Here is a 16,937-nt window from a genome sequence, read left to right on the forward strand (position 1 = left end):
CTCCTCAAGGCCAGGTGGACGTCTGCCTCCCTGGCTGTTAGAACAGCGTGTTCTGGGTGTTTCTAGGTTCTGACCCTCCTGATGTGATGCACGTTGTTTAATAAATGTCAGCAGTGGGTGTTGGTACCTGCTGACTAATTACAGGGAAGGGAGGGGCTTGTGTGTGGGGCAGGTACTGGGGCTGGCCTGGCGGGGGCCAGTGAGGCAGGCACTGGAGGCAGGTGGGGGGGCCAGCGTGGGGGGGCAGTGGGGCAGGCACTGGGCAGGCGTGGGGGCGGGCGCTGGGGTCTTACCGGGGTGGGGATGGCTGTGACTTTGCCAAAGAGGACCAGGCTCTCCCACCCGAAGGGGCTCCAGAGCGTCAGGTGGGCAATGTCCCTGTGACGCTGCATTGGAGCGATGGTTCTTTGCGTCTTGGGGTCCCCAGGCTGGGTTAACGGGGGGCGGCGCCCTCTGCGCGAGGTCCGCTTCTGCGGCATCGCTGCCGTGTGCCCAGCCGAGGGACCCCTGGCTCCTCTGTGATAAGGAGCCCCCCACTTGCCTTTGGCCCACGACCGCTGTTCCCTTCCCAGGCATGGGTCTGGGGGGAGAGGCCACGAGCCGGGGGCCTGACAGGGGCCACAGAATCCTGCACTGCAGTGGGCTCCCCGTGAGGACACCGTGGCCGTCACTGCTGTCACCGAGCTTCTCCTTTGGGGGAGGGGAGGTGCCATATGCAAATCCGCACCAGAGAAATGGGGAGCAGGACCGAACCCTCAGACCCCCCAACACCACTGTTAAGGCCCCAAGTTGCGGCGGCTCACACAGAAGCCCACGTACAAGGAAAAGTGTCCTTGGTGGCCCCACTTTGGGGAAGTAGCAAAGGCCACGTGGGGCCTGGCGGTGGGCTTGTCGTGCGTGGCGGTGTCTGTGGTGCAGGGTTGGGGTGAGACGAGCAGAGCCTTGGGTGGGAGGGGAGGAGAAGGCGCCACCTTGATTCCGTTGCCACGAGCCGTTGCGCGTGAGTGAGCTATGACCCACGACGTTTATGTGGCCGGTGGTCCAGAGGGAGCAGCCGAGGTGCAGGGGTGAGTCCCGGTCCCACAGCCGAGGACCCAGGTTCCAGGAAGTTAATGACTGAAGCCCCCTCCCCCGCCCCACTTCCCGGGCAGCTGGAGGGGGGGGTACCAGGGTGTCAGCACTTCTGGTACTGTCACCTGCCTTCCAGTGGCGTTGAGATGCACCCCTCCTGGCTGATGCCCCTTGTCTGGAACGGCAGGGCCACGAAGGAGATGGGGACATTGTGTGCACGGGGAAGCCTCGGGGCTTAGCGGAGTCTGCGGCGTGCGGTAGGTAGGACCACGGAAAATCGCAGCCACCGGAGGGAGCCTGACGCGGCCCCCAGAGTCCCCGCTGTGGCCTCGGGCAGGAAAGCAGGTGGCTTCCCAGGGCCGCGGCCGTGTCGGTGTCGGGGCCAGTGCCCTCCGCCGCCGTGACCTCGGGCCCCCTGTGCCCCCGCCCGGCACTCGGCCCCGTGGCCCCCGGAGGACGGCTTTGGCTGGAGGAGCACTCGGCACTAAGGGGCCTGTTTCCTGGGCCGCTTTCCCCCGCTGCTGTTGCTTTGAGGCAGCGATCGGCGAATGGTATTTACCGTCACCCCCAAGCCGCAGAACCAAACCCGGGAAAGGAGCTAGACAGCTTTTCTGCTCAGCAGCTGGTTTATTTTAAACCGTCCAAGTTGATGGCCCGGTCCACTTTTCGATGTAGCTGCGATGGCATTAGGAGATTTAGACGTGATTTTTACAGCGTGAAAAAGAAAAATAGAATTGAATATATGGTAATGATGAATCCTTCAAGTTTTGTGTCTAAAATTGCTTCCAGGCATGAGTTATTGCCTAATAATTCGTGCCCTGTTGTGTCTTCCTGCCTAATGAGCGTGCGGAGGACTGTTGTCGGGATCGCCGCTGCCTCGTCGGCGGTGCGGCTCACGCTGCGCGTGCGAGGCGGCCCAGGGGGCGCCCGGCCGCTGTGGGGGAGCTGCCCGGGTGCCCGCGGGGGGCCGGTCACAGGCCCGCCGCTCCCCAGGCCGGCAGGAATAGCTCTGTGGGCACAGCCTTCTCCCGCCAGAGGACGGGCTCCTCTCCCGGAATCGGCCCGCAGGGAGCGTTCGTCAGACGTGGCCCGGGCCACATCGCATGTAGGTGACCGCGGCCGTTCCCGTGAGCTTGGCAGATCTCACCCCTGCTCCCTCCACGCCCAGCGTGGCTCCTGGGGTCTCGGCTGAGCGGGGCCCGTGCCTCAGGACAGGCTCACGAGCCACAGCCTGCACCGGCCAAGACCTGAGAAAGCGCTTCCCGCCGGCCCGCTCTCCTGGTGTCCCCGGTGGCCCTCAGTTCTGACGCCGTCCCTCCCTTCCATCCTCGGGACGTGTCCCATCCTCCTATGCGGCATGGGTTCCTTGAGGACAGAGGCCACTGGACAGACCTCAGTGTTTGCAGCCAGTGCACTCGTGGACTCCGGGCCTGTCGCCGTGGGCAGGAACATGTGGCAGGTACGAGGGAGGCGGTGTGTGGCCGCAGTGTCACGTGGGGGTGTCACGGCTTCACTCTATCCTGAGGAACTCACACGAGACGTCTCCTGAGTCGTGGGAGGCAGACGCCTGACTCTGGGGCCGGTGCCATGTCCGCTGCCCTCGGGCATCAAATCCGTGCTCCCGGTCGCGTGAGCAGAGTGGCCCACGGCCCGTTGAACACGGGGCTCGGTGGTCCCCCACGGAACCAGGCTCGGGGGCCGGGGGGCTCGTGGCCAAATACTCCCGGCCCCTCCGGAGCGGTGGCTGTGGCACGGCTGTCGCGGAGGACGGTTGGGTGGGGTCGGGCTCGTGGGTACACAGGCTTGTGTGCCTGTCTGTGTGCAGAGACGCTGCAGCGGGCCGTGGGGGAGAATTCATCGTTTTGCTTTTAATCAGACAGACGGAGACCGACGGCACACGCGAGTGCCGAGGACAGCACGCGGCGTGGGCCCCGTGGGTCCTGAGGGTCCCCAGCGCTGCTCACCCACAGTGCATCTGGCAGGAGCGGGGGGCGTTCCCCCCGGCTCACCCGGGTCAGGCCAGACCCCAGGATGACCTCAGGTGACCTTGCAGTGCAGCCTGGGAGCACATCACACGCAGCCGGGAGCACGTCAGCCTCGGTGGCCGTCACCTGCCGCCCCCTCCTCCTTTAGCGTCGTTTGGTGCCTGGAGTGGGGTTTGCGGTTTTGCAGCCAGAGGGCCGAGTTTGGGTCACGACTGGGCCCCTTTATGAACCGGGACACTTTGGGCAATGTCCTCGTTCTGGCTGATAGCTTCCTCGTGAACAGAGAGTAGGGCCCGCCTCCTGAAGGCGCAGGTCACGTTGTCTGAGGTGTGGACGGTGCTCGAAGGAGTACCGGTTCAGTAATCTCATCTTTCCTATTCCCAAAAGCACCCGTGTGTCAGCTGCTCTGCGGGCTGCCCGGGGCGGCTTCTTTGCCCGCCCGCCCAGAGCGCCAGACTCAGGCCCCCTTGGCAGGTGTCCTGCTCCGGGCACTTCTGCACATGACGGGAAGCAGACGCGGACCTGCCAGCCGGGTGGGTGAACGGCCCCAGAGGGCACTGACCCCACGGAGGCGGGCCAGGCTCTGTGACGTGGGCTGTCACTCACTGCTGCGCCCCGCGGCCACCCAGGGACGTCCGTGCTGTGTCCTGTCGAGGGGCAGGGTGACGGAGTGATGCCGGCCGGGTGGGGGTCCGCACTGGGCATTGTCATGAGCTCAGCGGCCGGCTGTGGGGGGCGGTGCTCCCTGCTGGCCTGGAGGAGCTAGCCCCGCCCTCTGTGGACACGCGACAGACCCGGTACGGGACGTGGCGACCGGAGGGCGGCGGGGCTCAGACACCATGGAGTGAAAGGCACGAGCTCAGGCGCCCCTGTGCAGGTGCTTGGGGGTGTGGGGGGCATCCTGGCCCACCCACCTGACCCGGCCCTCCTGGCTGGCCTGCCCGGCCAGCACGCAACCAGGGGGCACAGAGCAGGACTGTGATGTGTGACCTGGCTTAGACCTGGCTCTGCCACCTGCCAGGCTCCAGGACTCGGACAGTCAGTGAGCTTCTCAGCCTCAGCCTTCTCATCCGTGAAATGGGTAAGTTAAGTGAAACGGTTTGTCGACCACTGTGACCGTTAAGTAGCAGACAGTGTGCTGTCCCGTGGACCGAGGCCCACAGGGGAAGATCCAGATTGCCACTGGCCGGCAGTACCTGTCACCGTCTTGTTTCCTGGGCAGGCTGCCACCGTGCACCACAGGAGGGTCCTCACCAGGCCTGGTGCCCGGGGGAAGGTATTACACGAAACACGCGGGACTTTGGGTCCGGACGGGGAAGGAGCTGTCAGAGGAAGAGCCCCGGCAGGGTTGGGGGCTGGTGGCGCGGGCTGGGCCCTGCACACGTCTCCCTTCTGCTGCTGCCCACCGACCGCTCCCATCACCCACGGAAGCCATTCTCAGGAAAGGGCCGCTGCCGGTGGCCCGTGCTGCGTGGCCACGTGGTCCCCGTGATGCCTCCCTGCACGGGGCGGGGCGAGCGTGGGCAGGGGGTCGGGTGCTCTGGGGGCAGACACAGCTGTGTCAGAACGCTGGGCGGACAGACGAGCGCAGGGAAACCAGCCAGAGGAGCTCCGGGCCGAGGCGCTTTGCTTCAAGCAGGAAGGGCGTCTCGTCCCACGTCCTTGATGATGCAGGACGTGCCCGTCTAGAGGAGCTTCATCTCGAGGGCTCCTGAAAGGAGCCTCTTGCTTCCTGAGAAGTACACAGACGTGTCACAGTGACTCCAAGTGATGAGGACAGCCTCGGCTTGCTAGTCCCCGGTCCAAACTGGGGGTTGCGGGGTGGTGGCACCGCGCTGGGCACTGAGGCACGCAGCATCTCACTTAAAGCTCCCAGTGGCCCGTGGGGCCGGGACCGTGTTCCCACCTTGTAGCTAAGCAGGTGGGGCCGGGCCCTCACAGGGTTTGCCAGAGTCGTCCGGTTGTGAGGTCGGGAGTCTAGTCCCGCGGCCTGGCCGTATACCCCGCCCCCCGGCAACACGCCCCGCCCCGGGCCCGTTCGCCCCGCCCCCAGCAGCACGCCCCGCCCCTGGCCTGTACGCCCCGCCCCCGGGCACGCTGGTTCTGAGCGGCCTGGCTGGGGAGCACACCTGCCCACGCGGGTGTCGCCCGACTGCTCCTCGCGGTGGCTGCACGTCCGGAGCACAGGAAGTGGCACAGTAAGGGGAGCTGGGAGGAGAGGGACCCGGAACAGGCCGGGGGCCCTGTCGCGTGGGGGTCCCTTGTGCAAGTGGATGTAAATTTAGTTTTGCCCAAGACGCAGAGGACACCAATGTGCAAAGTCGAAGGGAGGCAGATTTTACTTTCTTGGGAAGACGAACACTGGTCCCGAGAATCAGGCTGCGTGCAAGCGCGTGCCCGCCCCGTTGCGTGTGCACCGGGCCGCGGGCTTCCGGGTGGGACCGGAGGCAGGCCCGGCGGCCTGGTTTCCCTGTGCGTGGGCACCGAGCCTCCGGGAGCGGACTGTCGGTAACCGGGACACGCAGGCTGACTTCCGGCCACGTGCGAGCAGGGGCTCAGAGCCCGTGGGCCCAGCCCTCTCACGTCACACGGGGAGGTGGCTGCGTGCCCTGCGCAGGGGCAGGCCGGAACTGGAAGCCCGGGCCCCGCTCCCGGCACCAGGAGGGGAAGGGACGCCGCGGTCCCCGCCGTTCAGGACTGTGCGGCTGTGCCTGAGATCAGCTTGGATTTAGGCTTCAACTTCAGTTTTAATAAGTTCAAGTTAAAACGGTTATCTCATTTCTTGGCTGATACTCGGAGGTTTGAGACCAAAATATGGAAGGAAGACAGCCTGATTGATGTTCACCTTTGTTTTGTTAAAACCCTTTATTGAAGCGCGGCCTGTGAAGGCTGTGCATTCTTAACGTATACAGCGGGATGAGTGTGGGGACAAGTGTACGCCCTTGAAGCCACGCCCTCCCTTCAAGGCCACAGCCACATTTCCCACCTCCCCAGTTTCCTCCCACTGCTATTATGATTATTATGTGTGTGTGATAAGAACACTTAACCAAACATCTGCACTCAGCACGTTTTAAGTATACCATTCAGTGTTCTTAGCTCCGGGCGCCGTGTGGCAGTGGCGACCTCCAGACTGTGCTCCTCGCCCAGTCTGCACCCTCAGACCACACTTGTGTGTCCCTCTCCCCCAAGTCCTCGGTGCCCACGCTGCGCCCTGTGACTGTGAGTTTGAGTATTTCAGACTCCACAGGTACGTGAGATCATACGGTATTTGTCTTTTGGTGTCTGGCTTATCTCATTTAGCAGAACGCCCTCCAGGTCCATCCATGTGGTCACGGGGGTGGGATTCTGTCCCTTTTCTCAGGGCTGGATGATGATCCAGCACAGCGCGTACCACGTCTTTGTCCGTTCGTCCATCACATTGTGAACAGTGTTGCTTTGAGTACAGGAGAGCAGACGCCTTCAAGGGCCTGACCTCAGTTCCTTTGTTTGAAGAGATGCCCAGAGCTGGGGTTGCTGGATTGGAGGGTGTTTCCCTACATTTTGAGGCAATAACATTTTGAGGACCCCCATGTGCTTTTCCAGAGCAGCTGCACCAGTTTGCATTCCCACCAACAGTGCACAAGGGTCCCCCTTTCTCCACATCTTCGCCAGCACCTGTTGCCTTTTTTGTCTTTTTGATGATGGCCATTCTGAGTTGTGAGGTGACATCAGTGGCTTATCCCTGGTGATGAGTGACGTTGAGCACCTGTTCACATGCCTCTTGAACATTTGTGTGTCTTCTGGGAAATCCATATCCAGATACTTGTTTGATTTTTAAGTCAGGTTATGGGTTTGTTTGCTTTTTCTTAATATTTATTTTGAGAGGGAGAGGGAGAATCCTAAGCGGGCCCTGAGCTGTCCACGCAGAGCCGCATGGACCCGTGCATCTTGAACTCACAAACCATGAGACCATGACCTGAGTTGAAACCAAGAGTCGGATGCTTAACTGACTGAGCCACTCAGGTGCCTCTGGTTTTTGTTTAGTTTTGTATTATTTGCTTGTTTGGTGGTTTGTTTGCTATTGAGCTGTGTGAGTTGCTTATGTATTTTGAATGTTAGTCCCTTAGCAGATCTCTGGTTTCACATATACTCTCCTATTCTGTAGGTTGCCTTCCCATTTTGTTGATGGTCTCCTTTGCTGTGCAGAAGCTTTATAGTGTGATGTAATAACATTTGTTTATTTTTGCCTTTGTTGCCAATGCGTTTGGGGTCATGCAAAAAAAAAAAAAATTGTTGCCAAAACCAACATCAAAGATCTTTGCTATGTTTTCTCCTAGGATTTTTACAATTTCAGGTCTTAGGTGTAAATGTTCGATTCATTTCGAGTTAATTTTTGTGACTGGTGTAAGAGTCTGATTTTAATTTCATTCTTTTGCATGTGAATACCCAGTTTTCCCAACACCATTTGTTGAAGAGACTATCTTTTACCCATTGTGCATTTTGGGAGACTTGGTCAAAGATTAATTGATCACATGCATTTGGGTTTATTTCTGTCCCAATGTTCTGTGTGTCTTTTTTCTTTCAATGCCAGGATCATACTGTTTTGATCACTGTAGCTTTGTAATGTAATTGGACGCTAGGAAGTGTGATGTCTCCGGCTCTGTCCCTTTTGCTCAGTATTGCTTTGGCTATTCAAGGACTTTGAGGTTGCATACGAATTTTAGGATGGTCTTTTCTATTTTTGTGAGAACTGCCACTGTGGTTTTTTAGAGGGAATCCACCGAATCTGTAGATTGTCTTGAGTAGTAGAGACGTTTTCACAATAGCAATCGTTTCCGTTCAGGAACACAGCGCATCTTCCCATTTGTTTGTGTCTTCTTCGGTTTCTTTCATCGATGTTTTATACACTGATGTATAAAATGTCTACGTTTTGTGTGTCCTGTGCTCTTATCACCTAGATGATTGTTTTCCCAGTTTCTTTTTCAGATAGTTTCAATGTAGAGAAAGAAATGCTGCTGATTTTTGTCTGTTGATTTTGTATTCTGCGACTCGACTGCACTCATCAGTTCTAACAGGTGTTAGGTGGAGTCCTGAGGGGTTTCTGTGTACAATGTCGTGTCATCTGCAGACCAGACAAGTTTGCCTCTCCTTTTCCAGTGCAGATGCCTTTTGTTTCTTTCTCTGGCCTGATTGCCGTGATAGGACTTCAGTACCACGTTGCACGGGAGCAAGCGAGAGTGGGGCACCCTGGTCTTGTTCCTGACCTTAGAGGAAAACCCTTTGTGCTCCCGCTGAGGACAATAGGAGCTGTGGGCTCATCATCTACAGCTTGTATTGTGTTCACATATGTTCCTTTTGTACCTAATTTGTTGAGTTTTGTCATGAAAGGATGTGGAATTTTGTCAAATGGTTTTTTTCTGCATATGTTGACACGAGCCTATGATTTTTACCTTTTACTCCGTTAATGCAGTGTATCAGATTTGTTGATTTGTGTGTGTTGAACCACCCTTGTATCCCGGGGATAAATCCACTTGATTGTGGCGTATGATCCTCTTAGTGTGCTGTAGAATTTGATCTGCTGGTATCTTGTTGAGAATTTTTGCATCTATATTCATCAGGGATATTGGTCTATAATTTCCTTTCCTTGTGGCGTCTATTATGTGGCTTTGGTGTCAGGGTAATGCTGGCTTCAAAAAGTGAGTTTGGGAATTCCTGTTTGGACGAGTTTGAGGAGGATTGCAGTTAATTCTTTAAATGTTTGGTCGAATTCACCGGAGAAGCCATTTGGTCCTGGGTTTTTCTTTGTGAGTGGGTTTTAATTACTAATTCAGTCTCCATGTCTGGTTCTTCGTGAGTCAGCCTTGGTAGCTTGCATTTCTAAGAATTTTCCATCTCTTCTAGTTGTCAGATTTGTTGGCATGTAATTGTCGATACCAGTCTCTTACGAGCTTTTACATTTTGTGACATCAGTCGTAATGTCCCCTTTCATTTGTAATTTTATTTATTTGAGTTTCCCCTTGTTTCTTTGCTGGTCTAGATACAAGTTGGTCAGTTTTGTGTATCTTTTCAGAAAAAAACCCCATGCAGCTCTTAGTTACATGGATCTTTTTTTGTTGTTTTTCTGGTGTCTATTTCACAAATTTTCCTCTAATCTTTATTATTTCCTTCCTTTTGCTAACTTTGAGCTTGGTCTGTTCTTTTTCTAATACTTTGAGGTGGAAAGTTCAGTTGCCTATGTGAGATGTTTCTTCCTTCTTATGTAGGCGTTTTATGTTTGTCCCTGCACGGAGCCCAGTGCAGCACGTAACCTCTGATGCACGTTGTTACCAAGCAAAACAATAGATCGACTTAATTCCAAGAATGGTCTGTATCTTTACAAAACTAGACGAAATTTTAAGAGGACACCGTTCACCAGTGGAATGACAATTCAATTTATTCTTAAAGCTTGATCTATCGCAGGTGCTCTGGGCAGAGTAGTGTATGATCCGTCACCCCGGGTCGTGGCCAGGTGACATTTGAGTCCGTTCTTTTACCAAACATATGTTGGGCTTTAGGTGCTATGCCAAGTGCTGGGCGTATAAAGCAAATAAAACATTGTCCTGCCCTGGAAGAGCTCACAGTTCAGTCCGCACGTTCAGAACTGCAGAGGGGAGATGTCGGTGAAGGGTGTTCACATCCAGGGTGCAGAATCTGGGTGCAGGGGTGGCGAGGGAGGGAGCGGGGAGTGGAGCCCCAGGGCTCTCTGCTCCTCCAGCTGCCCTGGGGCCGCCTGCAGCACAGGCGATTCCCTGGAGCGTCAGGAAGGTTCCAGGGCCCATGCGTGGAGCGCCCGTGTCCCGGTGATTAAGACAAGATTCACTGCTGTGCAGAACCCTGGCAGGAGTGGAGGGTCTACAGACGTGTGTACCCTTGAAGTCAGTGCAGACCTCATGTCAGGGGTCAGGGGAGCAGTGGGGACCGGAAGGAGCCGGAGCCTCGGGGGGCAGGTGCCACACGGAGCACTCTGGCTTCGTGATCGTCAGCCCACCTCCTGCACCGCGTGGAGGGGGCAAATCCATGTGACCTTCGCTCAGCCCTGTTTAAGAACCGTTAATGCGCACTCCTTTGGAAATATGCAAGATGATGGGTGTGATTAAGCCGAAGAGGTTGAGGTGAGTTACTGCTTTATTTAAACTGTGGTTGGTGGGGGTAGTCGTGGTGGCTGAGGGGACTGAACGTGCGTGATCGCCCTCCTGGGCGCAGGGCACGCTGTGGCGCCGGCGATGATGGATTGCAGCGTGGGGTGGAATCCATTATAGGGTCCCATAAAGCAGTCATCCTGTCGAGATCTGGACAGGAGCCTGGACCATTAAGTCACCCCTAAAGAAAGATGCCCCCCGAGCGCTCCGAGCCACACAGGGAAGGTGTGGCTGGCGGGGAAGGCTCCACGGCTGGGCCACCCGTCTGTCGGCTCTCTGAGCCTCTTCCCCTGCGGACTGTGTCTGCGGCCAGTGGCTGAAGTGCCCGACGGACCAGCCCTTAAAGGGAGATGTCCCACTCGACACTCGTTGGCCGTTTTGCAAAATCGTGATCTTTAAACCTTCCTCCTCCCACGTGAGACACAGCAGTTCATCAGGACTCAGTTCTCGGGGATCCGTGCAGGGACCCGCTGTGGCAGACGGGTGGTCACGGAGGAGGGAGGGGACCGGACCAGGGGATGGCCGTTGTTGTTTGTGGGCCTTTTCTCTTTCAGGCAGATTCCCATTTCCTTGCTGTGTGACGACCCTGAGCGTGTCTGTCGGTTGGCGTTGGCGGGACAGGGACAGCAGGCCCACCCCGGGGGCACGGGTCCACCCGCTGTGGACACTGCCTGTTCCGAGCACCCATACGGAGCTGGGGCTCTGGAGCCCGACCTGGGCTGCGATTCACGTCTGTCCCTCACTGTCGGCGTCCCTGTGACGAGCGATTCAGCTTCTGTGCTTCTGTCTTCCCGCGTGTAAACTCGGGATGCTGGTGTCTACCCCGTGTCCCTAGGCCACTGAGGTTTAAGAGACCATGGTGCCTGATCCCTGCGGAACCGGAAGAGATGACAGCTACCCTGTCCGTTGTTACGGCAACGAGACCGCTGGGGCTCTCACACCCGCTGCCCCCCACCACCCTGGGGCCTGCGGGAGGGGGCGGGTGGAGGCTGCCTGGGGCGGGGCTTCTGTGCGCTGGAGGGGGTTCCTACCCGTTGCGCGGGGACACCAGCCAGCAGGCCGCCCACCCCGGGAACAGCCGGGTCTCAGGGCCTGGCGCACAGCGTGCACCTGGCCCTACTTCAGGGGGCCTGAAGACACAGCCATGAAGCCACAGGGCCACACGCTCTCAGCTCTGCCCGCCGCTCGCTGGCGTGCCTGCCCAGACGCGGGTCGGGCACGAAGGAACACGACCTCGTCCCGGTCCCTGGGAGCTCACGCACTGCTGACAGGTTCTCTCCACCAGACTCTGGGTGGGATTCCCCGGACTCGTCGCCCAAGCCTGGGCTTCCCGGCTTCTGCGTTCGTGTCTTCATCGTCCCGTCTTCTCGACAGTCTGGCTGGGCTGGTCTGGCTGGAGGTCCCCATCCTCTGTCTGACCCGCGCGGCTCCAGCCGGGCCGGTCGGTCCCCCGCGCCCCCCCCACTTCCTCCCGGTGGGCTCCTGTCCATGGACCCCGCCGTGCTCCTTGGCTGTGGGTTCCCGCTTGCCCCGCTGCGTTTGGGCTCGAGCCCACTTTCACACTGATGCCCCTGTTCTCCAGTTTTACTCCTGAGCGAAATCTGCGGTAAACCTGGAGCTTTACCGTCCAGCTCTGGTTTTTCCTCGACGCTGGGTGAGAGACACGGACCGGTGGACGGCGTGGAATCCCAAGTAGAATTGAAGGAGCGGAAACTATCAAGCGTGTCGGAAGAGGCGAAGATGCTGGCTGTCAGAGAGGCAGGTGACGTCATCCGGGGAGGCCTGGGGAAGACACGGGGCGCGAGCAGGGGCTCCCCTGCGGTACCCCGAGATGCGGCCAGCGGTCCGGAGGGTGCGGCCGGGCTCTCGACACGGGGCGCGGGACGGGAGGCGTCTGTGGCCGCCGGCGGGGGATGAGCGGGGCTCGTGTGTGTGTGCGCGCCCGGCCCTGGGCACGAGGTTGAGGCCCATGAGCTCGGCAGCTGCTTAGGGTTCCCCGGAACAAGCAGGACTCTCCGGGGGTCTGATGCGGCAGTTACGGGTAACTGCTTTAGTCTACGCGGGCCGATGTGTGGAATTAAAGGGGAAAAGCACCCCTCCTAGGGGAGGGCGTGTGAAACGGAGGTGCGTGTGGCGGGCGGAGACCCGCGCATCCGGCGCGGACCTGTCCAGCCAGCCCTTGGGGCTTCCCTCCAGAAGGACACTCGCCCGGTCTCCATTAGTGAGAATTTCCTCCTACCTCCCCTCCCATCTGCCTCACACTGGTAGTAATTGATGCTGGTGAGTGTGGCCAAGACTGGGAAGAAGCACATAAATTAGGTTCGATAGAACGTCAGCTTTACGTCTGCTCGTCTGCTCCGTGATTCACTGAAGTCGGGGCCTCACGCACGGCAGCTGGGTTAGCCTCCTTCGGGCCATCCGGTGGACCGGGCCCCTCGGCCTCGCCGTCCCCGACACCAGAGTTTGCTAAGCCCCCTTTCGGGATCACGAGCGCCGAGCGAGATCCTGAGTAATGTGCCCTGTTCTCACGCATAAATCAGTGCCTCCCCCCTCTCCTCCCTTCCATGAGGAAGACAGAGAATTCTAATTTATTTCTGTTTCCTTCTGTGGATAAACTAATTTTTCTCTTGTTATAAAAGAAAGGGAGTTCTAATTTGCTGCCTTGGAAGCCGCCGAAGAATGGAGCCTAAATATATAGAACAAACTCTGGAGATTACAGAGTGAGGGTCAGCTGACCTCGGGCCACAAATTAAGCTGCCGTCCACTCAAACTGCCAGCAACGATAAATTAAGCTATTGTGCCGGAAGCACATTTGGAATGGCCCCGGGCAGGACCGAAGGGTCCGTCACGAGAAAACCACTTAGTTCATGGCTGCTGTTGCCCGTCCTGGGCAAGGGGACCCGTGGCCGGCTCTGCCCTGCAGCCTGTCACGTTCGGGCCTCCACTCCAGCACCCTGGCCACCAGGAAGGTGCCCCGAGGTGCTGACAGCTCATATTTCTCCGGTCGTGTGACGGGGGGTGTGGTGGGATGGGGGCGAGGGCGATAAGGTCAGTGGGGGGGGGGTTGCCTTTTAAGAAATAACCTTGAGGTTTCCTAACGGAAGGCCTGCGTACAGCAAGAGGTGGGCTAAATTGCAAGGCAGCTTCATGAGGGTTGAGATTATTTTCCCTGTGGTTCGAGGCCATCTTATCTGGGACCCTGTGTCCACACGGGGCAGGAATGGGCTCGCACACACGACGACGAGGCGCACAGAACGGAAACCGTGCTGCGAGGCGACCCAGACCTGCGTGGGGCTCGGATGGTTAACTCCCAGATGCCTCAAGTAGGCTGAAGTCGTTGCGAGAACGCTGGTCCTTCCCCAGCGCGTGACCAGGTCGTCTGTGCTTACAGAGAAGCCCAAGACTCTCCTCCCACTTCTCTTTCTTTTTCTTCCTCTGCTCTCTCGTCAGTCCGTCATCCCTGTGCCCCATGTGGACATGTCCGGGGGCTTATGAACTAAGTGTCCACAGCAGGGTAGCTGGGGGTAAGGGCAGAAGGAGCGTAAGAGCCCCGGTCCCCAGCAGGCGGTGGGCCTGTCTTCACGCCTCCTGAGAGGGGAGGCGTTTGGGGGCTTCTGGAGACAATTCCCTTTCGTGACCTGTTACCCATACCTGCCCCCTGACCCCTGTGACACCTGTAACCCAGTCTCTCCCGTTAGTCATCAAGGATGTTTGATAAGAGAAGGGACCCAACAGCAGGGTGCTATGCTCGATTTTATCACAGAGGCTTGAGTTGGTCACGGGGGCCGAGTCTCTGCACGTGGCCCTTTGTATTGAGAGGACGGGGGACTCCTGGTGCGCGTGGGCCAGCCCCGCATACCCGTCCGCGGCCAGCCGGCCACACACGGGCCAGCCGGCCCCACGCCCCTGCCCGTGGCCAGCCAGCCCCTCAAGGAACGGCCCCGCATGCCCTCCCATGGCCAGCCAGCTCAGGGGCGCTCTGAGCTGGCGGGCAGACGCTCAGCCTGGGCTGTGGCCTCTCCATGGGGCTCGAGCAACTCTCCCCGCCAGCCCCGAGGAGGGCTGGGGTCGATGCTCACTCATGGTCCACCTGCTACAGGCCGAGTAGCAGGGCCTCCTCCTGGGCCTGCAAGTGCCTGGGGTCGGCGTTCGGCGTTGTCACCCTTTGTCCTCTGGTTAAGGGCCTGCTTGTTCAGAGGGATGATGACGTGTGTTTATTTTTGCTTTTCAGGCAAGAAGCGTAGTCTTTCAGTAGACTGCAGTATAGGACAGACACGAAAACACAAAAACAGACCCATTTGCAGAAATGAACTTCTTCTCGGAACTGAATTCCAGTTCTTAGAGCTAAGCTCTTCCGAAACGGTCTTTGGGCGGCTTGGAGGACCTTCCCTTCGACCCGTTTCCCGAGGAGGAGAGACTCGGGGCGGCTGGATGGTTCTCATATCGATGCTCGTGGAGGGCTGTGGCCGTACCTCTGTCACAACGCGGTGGAGGGGTGTCCGGGGGCAAGTCCTGGGTGGGGTTCCCAAAGTTCTGCTTCCCTGGAGGCAGGCAATGTTCTAAATGCGCAGCGGGGTGATACTTTGGTAAAGGGTCATTTTCCTGGTGTTATGTCGTAAGTGCTGCTAAAGCTTTCTGCAGATGTGAAAACTTTCAGTCGTGAAGACAGACGATGTCATTCCATCAGTAAGGGAGGCACATCGCTGACTGCCATCGAAGTTTTGATGGCAAAGACCAAAGAGTTCGGAGAGGCTGAGAGGCAAGGTGAAGATGCCGGGTCCAGAGCCCCCCGCCGAAGGCCCTCCACGGCCAGCCTTACCTCCACGTGTCCCCGGGGCCACTTCCCACCCCGCACTCTGGCCCTGCCCGGTCCGCCCAGCCGCGGCCGCACCCCCGGCCCCGTCCTGCTGCCCTACCCACGTGCACACCTCTCCCCTCCACTTACCCCGTTTCTGTGGCTTCCAAAGCGTCCCCAGGTGTGAGCCCTTCCGTGACCATGAGAGTGCCTAGGATTTCTCCTCTGGACGTTCTTAGCCACCATGGTGTCGCTTACATGTGGACATCTTAAAATTAGTTTTCTTTCTTTTTTTTTTTAAATTAGCTGTTTAAATTTTTTTTTAATGTTTATTTATTTTTGAGACAGAGAGAGACAGAGCATGAATGGGGGAGGGTCAGGGAGAGAGGGAGACACAGAATCCGAAGCAGGCTCCAGGCTCTGAGCTGTCAGCACAGAGCCCAATGAGGGGCTCGAACCCACGAACCGTGAGATCATGACCTGAGCCGAAGTCGGATGCTTAACTGACTGGGCCACCCAGGCGCCCCAAGATTAGTTTTCTTAAATCTGGTTTTTATATTTGTGTATGCTTTTTTAGTGTACAACCCATCAGCTTTTGACAAGTGCATGGCGGTGTGGCCCCCACCGCAGCCATCACCCCCTAACGTCCTTGAGCTTCGCCCCGGAGCCTATCCTCTCCCACCCTGCCCCAGACAGCTTCTCGTCGGATCTGCACCCCTACGCCCTTCCGGAAGGTCACGTGACTGCGTCGGTCTGTGGCCCCTCTTTCCGGCGCCTTCAACTTAGCGTGATGTGTCTAAGCCGTAGCCATGTGCATGCAGGTATGAATACCTCACCGCTTGTCACCGCTGAGAAGTGCCCCGTGGGTGCATGGACGGCACCACTGATGGATGCCTGGGTTTTCCTGATTTGGGGGAGTATGAGCACACCCGCGACAAGCGTCTCCCACGGGCCCTGTGTGATCACAATTGGCGTTACTCGCTCGCCTTGAAAGAAGATTCTAGGCCGTGGGGTAAATGTATGCTTCGCTTTACGAGGGACCGCTAAACCCCTTCCGAAGGTGGCTTGACCATGGCGCATCCCGCCAGCAGAGTCCCCGAGTCCCCGGTGACCTCCGTCCTTGGCAACACGCGTGTGATCTGTCATTGAAATCCAGCCACTGTGGTCTGTGCACAGGCCTTCCAAATGTGGTTTTGTGTTGCATCTCCCCGATGACTAATGATGTTGGCTGGCTTTTCATGTCCGTGTTTTCCACCCATAAATCTTCTCTGCTGAAGCATCTGTTCACACTTTTGTCCATTAAAAAAAATCAGGTTGTGTGTTTTCTTACTTTTGAGTTTTGAGAGTTCTTTGTATCTTCCGGATGTGAGTTCTTTGTCAGATATTTGGTTTGCAGATATTTGTTCCCAGTCTCTGGCTTCCTTTTTTTTTTTTTTTTTTTTCCTCAACAGTGTCTTCCACAGAGCAAAAAAATTTTAATTTTGCTGATGTCTAATTTATTAATTTTTTAACGGATCATGCTTTTGATGTCCTATCTAAAACCCGACTGCCTAACCCCAGAGTCTGAAAGGTTTTCTCCTATTTTTAACTTAAAGCCTTTATAGGTCTGCCTCCTCCATTCATGCCTGAGACTCACCAGAGTTAATTTTCGTGTGCTGCAGGAAAGATAGCGAGTCTCCTTTTGTTACACGTGTATCTGCACAAACAAGCATCATTTGTTGAAAAGGTGACCCTTTCCACTGCCTTCTCAACTCTTTGAAGAGTCACTTGAGTGTGTTTGCGTGGGGGTCCTGGACTCGCTGTGCTGCTGCACTGGTCTGTGTACTTGTCCTGGTACTGGTACTGCCCACGCCTGACTCGCTCACTGGTTCTTGGAGATTCTTTGTTTTGTGGAATCCTTTCCAAAGGGTTCTGGGGTTTTCCAGGTAG

At 57.3% G+C, this 16,937-nt stretch overlaps 1 protein-coding gene across 1 annotated transcript in view; it reads left to right on the forward strand.

Moving 5' to 3' along the window:
* The first annotated feature begins 5,138 nt into the window (after positions 1-5,138).
* LOC109498468 (basic proline-rich protein-like) overlaps positions 5,139-16,937 on the forward strand; it is a 31,579-nt gene continuing 19,780 nt past the window's right edge. The window contains exon 1 of the mRNA XM_045055031.1: positions 5,139-5,254. The gene's annotated coding sequence lies outside the window, so the exon portion shown is untranslated. The remainder of the gene's footprint in view (positions 5,255-16,937) is intronic.

This window comes from Felis catus, chromosome A3, assembly GCF_018350175.1.
Source record: "Felis catus isolate Fca126 chromosome A3, F.catus_Fca126_mat1.0, whole genome shotgun sequence".
NCBI classification, from domain to species: Eukaryota; Metazoa; Chordata; class Mammalia; order Carnivora; family Felidae; genus Felis; species Felis catus.